The sequence below is a fragment of the Cyrtonyx montezumae genome, unplaced genomic scaffold (assembly GCF_038088225.1).
Source record: "Cyrtonyx montezumae isolate F1298 unplaced genomic scaffold, pur_monq_1.0 scaffold_31, whole genome shotgun sequence".
NCBI lineage: Eukaryota > Metazoa > Chordata > Aves > Galliformes > Odontophoridae > Cyrtonyx > Cyrtonyx montezumae.
In genome coordinates, this window is record NW_027072036.1 from 402,594 (window position 1) to 413,246 (window position 10,653).

General features: G+C 50.8%; 1 long non-coding RNA gene across 1 annotated transcript; it reads left to right on the forward strand.

The window, feature by feature from the left end:
- The first annotated feature begins 4,831 nt into the window (after positions 1–4,831).
- On the forward strand, positions 4,832–6,151 carry LOC136053741 (uncharacterized). The gene is made up of 4 exons (XR_010622670.1): positions 4,832–4,849; positions 5,139–5,210; positions 5,422–5,493; positions 5,588–6,151. It is a non-coding gene; the product is annotated as an uncharacterized LOC136053741 (long non-coding RNA).
- The last annotated feature ends 4,502 nt before the right edge of the window (positions 6,152–10,653 follow it).

Below are 10,653 nucleotides of genomic sequence, written 5' to 3' on the forward strand. Positions count from 1 at the left end.
GCTGCTCTTTCACTTTCAGTACCCCCACAACAGACGGATCTTCTGACAGGCCAGGTAAAACAGACAGCTGCTGAATGTTGTCTGCATCTACAGCAGCTATTCCAAAAGCCCATCGGTACCCCTTGGGATCCTTGAAATGTCCCCTCCTGAGATAGTCAATACCGAGTATGCATGGAGCCCCCTGTCCAGTCACTATGGGATGCTTCTGCCAGGTTTTACCGGTGAGGCTTATTTCTGCCTCCAACACAGACAGTTCCTGAGAACCCCCAGTCACTCCAGAAATATGAATCAACTCTGTCCCTTTATAACTCGAGGGCATCAGAGTGCACTGTGCACCAGTGTCCACCAGTGCCTTATATCTTTGTGGCTCTAATGTGCCAGGCCATCTAATCCACACAGTCCAATACACTCTATTATCCCTTTCCCTCCCCTGGCTGAGGGCAGGGCCCCTCTATTGGTTACCTGCAGTGACGGGAGCAATTTCATTGGTGGCTGATCTCTGCTGTAGTTCTCTCACCCGTGCTCGCAGTGCAGGAGTGGGTTTTTTATGCCACTTCCTCATGTCCTCTCCGTTTTCTTGTAAGAAGCTCCACATGGCCACACGTGACATGATGTTACTGCCGTCATTTGCTCGTGCAGAGGGGCGGTTGCCTTTGGTGGCCGAGACTTTCAACAGTTTGATCAATTGCTTCATCAGATTCTTTGGGTCATGCTCGTCTTCATCAGGTGTTTCCAATACTGACACAGGTTCATCCCTATTCATCAGTAATGACAGTTCCTCCAGTATAGTTTTCTGTGTCTTCTTCATCTCACCTACTTCTTCTGCTACTATAGCTGCAATGGAAGCACGTGATGGTGGAAACTGCTGTTCAAAGTTTTGGAGTGTAATAGTCAATTCATAAACTGGGAGTCTTCTGTCTTGACCCTCGAATCTATGGAACATTGCTACCAGTGTGCTTGCGTACCTCTCTGGTGCTGTTTTTGAGAGCTTGCGATATACATCAGGTGTGCACCTTACTCTATCAGGATCACGGTCCTGGTGTGGATTGTTAGGGACGAAATTGGGATCATACAGCATCTCTACTACGGCTGTTTCTCTCAAAAATTGGATGCCTTTCTCCACGGTGTTCCATCTTTCCACCTTAGGCTCCAGATCATCTTTGTAAGGGTATCTATCCTTTACAGCCACTAGGACTCGTTCCCAGAGGGTAGCGACTCCATTCAGACATCTGCCAATTCCTCTGTCGATAGCTGGGTCTCGGGCAATGCTTGCCAGTTGGCGGGCTTCGCTGCCATCTAGGGACACGCTGCTGGCACCGCTGTCCCAACACCGCAGCAACCAGGTGACAATAGATTCACCCGAGCGCCGTGCAAACTCCTTTCTTGAACCTTGTATTTCAGTCATCTTTAGGGGCCGACGAGTAGTGGTAACAGTGACTCCATCATCATCGCTGTCTTCTCCATGTCTCTCACTTTTCTTAGTGGCCTTTTTAGGTGGTGGTGATGGTGGTGGTGGTGCTGAGGAGGGCCCCTCGCCTGGATCTTCCTTTTTTTTCTCTGCTTCTTCTTCTTTCCGTTCTAGGCGCGAAGATGGCCGTGTCCATTTCTGGCCTTCCACAGGGGCAACCGACACTGATACCGGTGCTTCCTGTGATTGGTCAGGTCTAGCTTCGAGGTTTTCATTTTTGCTTTGGACCTTGGTTTGGAAACCATTTCTCTCCAGAATATCAATTATGGCTCGATAAGCACAAGCCAGACCCCAAACAATACATTCCTTCTCAGATCGTCCTGAGTCCCATGACTCCTTACCTAAACACTCACTGAATTTCTCAGGGTCCCACAGGTGCTCAAGATCAAAATTGAATAACACCGGGGGTCCCCACGCTTCTAATTTCTTTCCTAATTTTTTCCACCTTCCCTGCCATTCAACACTCTCTGGTTTTGAGGAACGCTCCCTCCACATGATGTAAATTACTATTGCAGAGAGTGCATGCAGAAAAACAGATAACTCAGTTGCCGGGCTGACATCTTGAATATAGGTAAAGACCTGAAAAGAGTAATTGGAAACCGTTCCAAATGCCGCATAATCTGTCACGTTAGCCAGGGTGTTTAGGTAGGAGGCATGTAACCCCCTCAGCACACTAAAGTAGCTGTATATCCACATTACTCCGGTGCTGAACGCGAGGAGCTTAAAAAGATGCCAGCATGCTATAAGGTACATGAAAAACTTTAGTCCACTCTGCACCAGATTTACAATGGAGTGCCAATACTGCACTGCCCGCATCCTCCACCAATAATTGTCACGGTGTTGTCCGTGACAGTGACCCAAGGGAAACCGAGAAGGGAGAGGGGAGAGAAAAAGAAACTGCGTCAGTGGCCGCGCGGCCGCCCGAGCAGAGCCGCGCTCCGGGAGTGGGAGGGGGAAACGGCGGGAAGAAATGGGTCTACAAGAAGACAACGGCACGATCTGAGAAGGAACGGTAACTTTACTAAATCTAATAAAATTGAACAATTGAAAGAGAGAGAAAAATTTCCAACCCAAAAGCTATGAGCTTACGCTAAGGAGGACCTGCAGGGGAAGCACACGTGCTGAACCTCCATGGCAGCCCAGAGCAACGCGCCCAGACCGAGCGCCGCCTGCATCCGGTGCGGAGCTCCGCCCCTCTGCTGCTCCCACAGCATTAACTCCTTCACTGCTGCATGATGCTCTGATGTGGAATACCGGCATCAAAACCACAAAACCACAACAGATGGTCACCATGGTGATGCTGTGCGATGGTTCTCATGGTGACACTGTGTGATGGTTGCCATGTTGAAGCTGTGGGATGGTTGCCGTGGTGACTAAGTGTTATGGTTGCCATGGTGATTATGTGTGATGTTTACCATGGTGACACAACTTGGTTGTTGTCCTGGAGACACATTGTGATGGTTGCCATGGTGACGTTGCATGATGCTTGCCATGGTGACACAGTGTGATGGTTGCCGTGGTTGCCATGTGTGATAGTTGCCATTGTGATGCTGTGTGATGATTTCCATGGTTAAGCTGTTTTATGCTTGTCATGGTGATGCTGTGTGATATTTGTCATGGTGACACACTGTGATGGTTGCCATGATGAAGTTGTATGATGGCGACATTTTGTGATGGCTGCCATGATGACACAGTATGATGGTTGCCATGGTGACGCTGTGTAATGCTTGCCACGGTGATGCTGTGTGCTGGTTCCAATGATGAAGCTGTGTGATGGTTGCTGTGGTGACTAAGTGTGATGGCTTCCATTGTGATGATGTGTAATGGTTGCCATGGTGACACATTGTGATGGTTGCCATGGTGACACTGTTCCTTGTTGCCATTGTGTCATGTTGTGATGGTTGCCATGCTGATGCTGTTCCTTGCTGCTATGGTGAAGCTGTCTGAAATTTGCCATGGTGATGCTGTGTGATGGTTACCATGTTGACGTCATGTGATGGTTGCCATGATGAAGTTGTTTGATGGTTGCAATGGTGACGCTGTGACAGTTGCTATGGAGACATCGTGTGACGGAAGCCATGGTGAAGCTGTTTGATGGTTGTCATGGTGATGTTGTGCGACAGTGGTCATGTTGGCGCTGTGCAATTGTTGCCATGGTGATGCTGTGTGGTTGTTGCCATGAGGAAGCTGTGGGATGGCTGCCGTGGTGATATGTTTGATGGTTGCCATGGTGATTCTGTGTGATAGTTGCCATCGTGATGCTGTGTGATGATTTCCATGGTTAAGTTGTTTTATGCTTGTCATGGTGACACATTGTGATTGTTGCCATGGTGACACACTGTGATGGTTGCCATGGTGAAGCTGTTTGATTGTTACCAAGGTGACGCTGTGATGGTTGCCATGGTGATGCTTTGTGATGATTACCATGGTGACGCCGTGTGATGTTTGCCTTGGTGAAGCTGTTTGATGGTTGCCATGGTGATGCTGTGTGTTGTTGCCATGGTGACGCTGTTTGATGGTTGTCATTTTGATGCTGTGTGATGATTGCTGTGGTGACACTGTGTGATGGTTGCAATGGTGACATAGTTCCTGGTTGCCTTGGAGACGCTATGAGATGGTTGCCATATTGGTACTCTTCCTGGTTGCCAGGGTGACGATTTCTGATGGTTGCCATGGCGACACTGTGTGAGCGTTGCCATGGTTATGCTGTGCGATGGTTGCCACGGTGACGCAGTGTGATGGTTGCTATGGTACAAGAGCAGCTCCTGCAGGCAGGGCAGGGGCCTTCTGCTTCCACAACTGCTGCTTGGAGCTGGGCATCACAGCTCCACTGCACTGCAGGGCAGTGCCATGGGACTTTCCTGAGAAAAGCAAATATATTAGGCCGATTTTCCTGAAGATTGGAGTATAGGGAAGGCATAATAAATAGACCATTTTGAGCACACCAAGGGAAAATCCTCAAGTACTTTCAGCCTCTCTTTTTCCTATAAACCCTTATGAACTAAACTGAACATCATGGGTTTTTATGATGTTCCTTTTTTACTGCAAACTTGAACACTCTCCTACCCAATGCCCTGCAGACCCGATTGATTCTGAATGGCAAATAGGAATGAACTGAGTCTGAAAGTGCTGAAATAGAAAAGGCTTGGGGCACAGAAACACATCCAAGAGGTGAAAATCTCCAGGCAACTGGGAGATGAGCAGGGAATGAGAGGAAAGTAAGAACAAAAGTTCTGATTTTCCTGAGGAAGAATTCACTAGTAAAGCCCATATTATTCCCTTCAGTGCAGAATCACAGAACTGCAGGTGTTGGAAGGGACCTCCAGAGGTCATCAAGTCCAGTGTGTCAGCTGTTTCTTCGAGCTCAGGTGGAGCCCAGGGGTAAGTCAGTGCAGGGACAGAGCCTCTGGGGTTCTCCTGTCCTCTTCTCTTTTCCTCCCTTCTCCATCTCCTTTCCGTTTTCTTCTCATCTCCAGACAGTTCCACACATGGTTTGTGGTGTATTAGTGTGGTGCTGCTGCAGACACCCAGCACCAATTTCTGAGATGCTCCTATGTAAAAGGAAGAGAAGAGTTCTGAGGAACAATCAATCCGCCATTGTTCCCATCTGGAGACAGATGCGGTTTGACACAATAATGTTTGACAGGAGCTGCTCTGTTCTGCTTTACAGATATGAGTGGAAGTGAACGGGATGCAGGATCCCAGCTGGCTTCCAGGACAGAAGCTATAGGAGATGACGTGGGTATGTCGTGGCATTTTACTTCCTTTGAGAGCTGCCAGCTCACAGCCCTCACGTCAGCCAGGCACACGTGCAGGAGTGAGAACACAGAGCTGCACATGTGTGCCCCATCCCCGCACTGTCCCCCGGTACCGTGAGCTCTTCAGCTGTGCCGTTACGCAGTGACATAGATGGTGGTGCGTGATGCAAAGCTCTCACGGTTCTTTGTTTGCAGAAATGTCTCTGGAGAGGGCCGTGCCAAACCCTTCTCTGCTTCCCAGGCTGGAGAACCACTGGTATCACAGGGGTGGGTACTCTGTCTGGATGGACTTCACTGAAAAGAGCGCTCGGTTCAAGCGTTGGTTGAACATGTGCAATGTGCTGTGGTATGTTCTGTTAAGGTCCTGTGAGAGAGAGGTGGGAACTGGGAAGTGGAAGATATTTGCAGAGGCTTTCTCACCTTGGAACGACAGACATAAAGGAGACCGCAGCGCCTGGTGGGTATATTTCTATCTGTGCATCAGCAGACTTGGGAACGCAGCGTTCCACATCCACACGTGGAAAATACTGAGCAGAGAGCTTGGTGGCCAATGGTTAAGAAGTCGCTCCCCTCCCATCGGCTTCAAAAGGACTTGGGAACTTTGTCCTCTGGGCACAAAGCCTCCTGAAGCATGTTCAGCAGATGGAGAGAAGAAATAGGGATCTTCTTCCCGCGGTCTGCGCAGGCCAGGGAAGCGCTGTGGGATTTTGCTTGCTCCAGGAGGCCACAGAAATGAAACGGAACGTTTTGTGTCAGTGTCAGAGCTCTGATGAGATTGTTCGTTTACCAGACCATGATTGTTCTTTCAGGTGCGAGTGGTGGAGAACCCGCGAGTGGCACCCACATGAAAGACGTGCCCATGTTCTGCCTAAAAGGCACTATTGCTGTGTTTGTTCCTTTTCTGCTGGTGGTCATTGTGTGCTGCATTTACCATGCGGCCATTCCGGCGGCGGAAGCAGAGACACCAGTGAGTTGTTCCCCTACCGCCATCCCACCATGCTCTTTATCACAGCTCTGTTCTGTGGGGCGCTGGAAGGAAGGAGAGCGGGGGGCTCTCCAGTGCCCTCAGCAGTGTTTCTCTCTGCAGGGACCTCACCGAATCTGCCAAAGCCTGGTGTGCTATTCAAGAACGCTTACTGCATCTGTACAGAGAGCAGTCCGTACTTGAAGCACTAGACAGACACACTGAGCGCCAGTGGTCTCCACGTGTGCTGGGACATACTGCCCACGTGCTGCAGAGCCCAGAAAGATCACCTGCACCCTCCCAGCCACAGAGCTGCCTGGCTTAGATGCCCCAGAGCAGCCCCTGCGGTCCCCCAGCCCGGCCTACCCCGCTATGGGGAAGCAGAACAGAGCAAGAAGCCCCCAGGCCTGCCAGCCACTGCCCCCATCCTATGAGGGATGGCAGCAGTCACCTACAGGAACCGTGTGTCACACCTGGACAACCGCTGCTGCTATCAGCTGTGGCTTTCCAGGTTTCTGTTGCAGCAATAAATAAGAAATAGCTGAGTTGACCGTGCTGCATTTTGTTGAATTCTCACAGAACACATTTGAAAGATGCTGTGTTTAGAGAGGAGAGCTCGCTTTATTCTACACAGTATGCAGGGATTGAAATCCTCACAACAAGCACGCCGTGTCTTCACACTGACTTCACTTCAGAGTGAGAAGTCTCCACGCTGCACCTGCTTGGTGTGTAGGTCGCAGCAACCACATAAGCATTTGAGATCAAGGAGCAGACCTTCCTGGAAGACATATTAAGGCACCTGAGGGATAAAGAAGTGATGTGGGACAGCCAGCACAGCTGCACCAAGGGCAGATGGTGACTGGCCCACCTGATGGCCTTTTATGGCGCAGTGAATCATAGAATCATAAGGGTTGGAAGGGACCTCAAGAGATCATTGAGTCCAACCCCCCTGCCAAAGCAGTTCCTTACACCAGGTCGCGCAGGTAGGCGTCCCGGCGGGTCTTGAACATCTCCAGAGAAGGAGACTCCACAACCCCCCTGGGCAGCCTGTGCCAGTGTTCCGTCCGCAGGTGCTGCAGTGAGAAGTGTGTGCCACTGCCTGTGAGTTGCCGTCCCTCCTCCTCATCTCCTTTTCTCCTCATCTCCCTCCCTCCTTCCCTCCCTCCCCACGGGGCACTGCGAGGCCAGGACCACTCACTCGCAGACACCTGTGGTGTGGTGCATGGGCCGGCACGCGGCCAGTGGCACAAGGATAAGGAGCAGCAGCAGCACCATCACTCCTGGAGGAGAGTGATGTAGACATGATTTAGACTTGATTATGTTGTATTTAATCATCCAAGATGTACTCATATTTCCTTCAGGTGCATGGCCCTTTTATTGTGGATTTGGAACCAGCAGTAGTTAAAAGTCACATCTCACCTGTACTTCCCTCATCCCAATCTATCTACTCTCATCCCCACTAACTGCCCCAAAATGGGCACCTCCAGCTGCAACTGAGTTTTATTCTATTTTTCTTAGTTATTTAGCAAAATTAAAGGGAGTGATCTGAAATAAAAACCTCCCATAGTGTCCTAGACTTGGCAAATGCATTCTTCGGTATTCCCATTTCTGAAGAATCACAGGACCATTTTGTATTTACATGGGGAGGCAGGCAGTGGACCACGCAGGTCCTGCCATGGGGGTACGTGCATTCACCAGCTTATAGTCATAACCTGGTGGCGAGCAACCTGGCAAATTGAGAAAAACCTTGCAGTGTTAGCTGATATCATTATCTTGATAATCTCATGTGTACATCTGACTCACTGGAGGCATTAGGACAGGCAGTAGATTCACTGACTGCCTACCTGCAGGGAAAAGGATGGGCTATAAACCCTCAGAAGTTGCAGGGTCCGGGCCTAGCTGTGAAATTCCTGGGGGTAGTTGGGTCAGAAAAGGACAAAGTACTACCCAGTGCTACCACAGATAAGGTTCAGGCATTCCCAGTCCCTGTGACACCAAAGCAGCTCCAGGATTCTTTGGTATATTGGGATGTTGGTGTTCCTTTAGACCTCATTTAGTGCAGCTGCTGAGGCCTATATATAGACTCACGAAAAAGGGGCAACTGTGGGACCAGGGAAGAACAAAGTCCAGGATGTCCAACAGGCAAAGCTGGCTGTTAAACAAGTCCAGGTGTTGGCTGGATTTGATCCTACCCTCCCAGTCAAATTGGATGCTTATGCCACTCCGGACAGCTTTCGGTTGGGGCCTGTGGCGGTGCTGGAGTTCTGTCTGAGCCCCACTCGGGTTTTGGTCACAGATCTGGCACAGAGCAGAAGAGAGATACAGTATGGTTGAGAACCAGTACTTGGCTACCTATTGTATACTGCAAGCGGTAGAGCCAATAACTCAAACAGCCAAGATACTGTACAAACAACCTTGCCACTCCAGGGGTGGGTTAAAGATCTGACCCACCTTCCTAAGACGGGTGGCCCGAGCTCAGACTGTGGCACTTTGGGTAGCTTACTTAGGTAGCCAAAGGAGCAGTCTATCTTTATCACTGTTGAAGGAAGAACTTGAGAAGATCCTTGGCCCAGTGACATATCGTAGTGACATGCCAATAGAGACGGTGGTCACTCCACCAGAAAAGAGTTGTGTTCAGGAAGGGAAATATCCCATAGGACAGTAACTAAGGTATGACAAGGACTCACTACCCTTGCTGATGAGCCCGCCGCCACTCCCATGGTATGACCCATGCTGACCCCACACTGAGCCCTGATCCCATGCATGCTGCCCCATATCCATGCAGGATTCTGGTGGAGGTTGTGCAGAAGAAAGAGAAACTGAATCTGAATCGTCTTTAAAAAACACCCGAAGGAGCTGGAAAGCACTCAGAAGGGGTCCCTCACTCATGCAGCCCTCCCAGATGCCTGCCTGCCTGTTCCTGTTTCAGCTGGGGTGGAATTGTCTCCTTTGGAGTGCCTGGTATGACACTATGTCCTGGCTTTATCAGCACTCCATGCTGTGCCATTCTGCAGCAGGCTGCTGTGCAGAGGCACAGTGCTGCAGAGCTGTACTTCCTGGCCCTGTGCTTCCAAGCAGTGCCACATGAGTTCCAACTCTCCCAAAAAAACCCTGTTACCAGGAACCTCTGCTGTTCCCTACCTGAACTCTGTTGCGAGGTGATGGGGTGAGCGGACATTCTGTGTCCTGGCAACACAGCAAGCAGCAAGGAGCCTTCCTCTCTCTCACATTTGAGTTATTAATTATAACTCTCTTTCTTATTATTATCGTACATTCTTCTACCATTTGTAGTACATTTGTTCTCTCTCCTCTTCGTGGGGTCATTTTCCTTTCCCTCGCCTCCAGAGAGGCAGAAAGGGGCCCCTATAGAACAATTGAAACTGCCACTGCCCATCAGCTCTGGAGCCAGCAGCGAGCTCCCAGCCACCACCACAGCCACATTCCTCCTGTGGCCCATTCACACACCCTTATCAGCCCCTGCACTCCTAGCTGCGCCAGAAGCTGCACCGCATCCTGGGCACCGAGGAGACACGAGCAAATACACGGGCATCCAGTGTCACCTGGGCCCTGTGCCTTGGTGGCTTGGAGGAAGAGGTCCTGATAGAAAGGCTGGATCTCAACCTGCAGGGCCACGCAGGGAACTCTGTACAGCATTTCATCACCTTCACTGTGCAGAGGTGCAGCAGAGAGGCTCACCATTCACTGGCTGCTGCTGAAGCACCAACCTTGCTGAGGCCATCAGAGCCCAGAGCTGCCCTGTAGGCTCCTGGCCCTGGCCCAGCACCCTCTGGCAGTCCTTCCAGCTCCAACAGGGATAAAACACTGGGCAGGACCACACAAGAGCTCGGTGGGTGTCCCAGCTGCCCCTGTTCCAACCCTGTGACTGTCACCGTGGAGCAGGCAGCGCCTCGCAAGGAGCTGGCAGAGACTGTGGCAGAGCCCTCTGGCACCAGCCTACCTCAGCAGAGCTGGTGAGCCCCAAAGGCCAGCAGCTCCCAGGCCTCAGCATTGCCAAAGGAGAGGCCACCTCACCACCAGCAGGAATATGACAGTGGCGGAGCTGATGAGACTGGGGCCGGGCAGCAGCTGGGACACACACCAGCCCCAAAGGGCCCCTGTCATCAGTGTCCAATTCCACCATGGAAAGAAAGGAGAAAGAAAGACTGCAAGAAAACGGTGCTGGCATTGCTAACAATGCAGCGGTAGTCACTTCCCCATCCTAAATGCTTTTTCTTTTTTTTCCTGCTGCTGTGCCACAGTTGCATCCCAGACAGAACCCCACAGACTTCAGAAAGGGAAAGGGCAAATTTCTGCACCTGCTGAGGAAAATTCCCCAAACAAAACTACAGCTGGGATCAGCCAGCTGGAGCAGACCTAGGAGTCCTGCTGCAAACCAGGCTGAACCAGCAAGGAGCCTGGGCATCCTTGGTGAATGGTGTCCTGGGTGGCTGAGATGAGCAGCA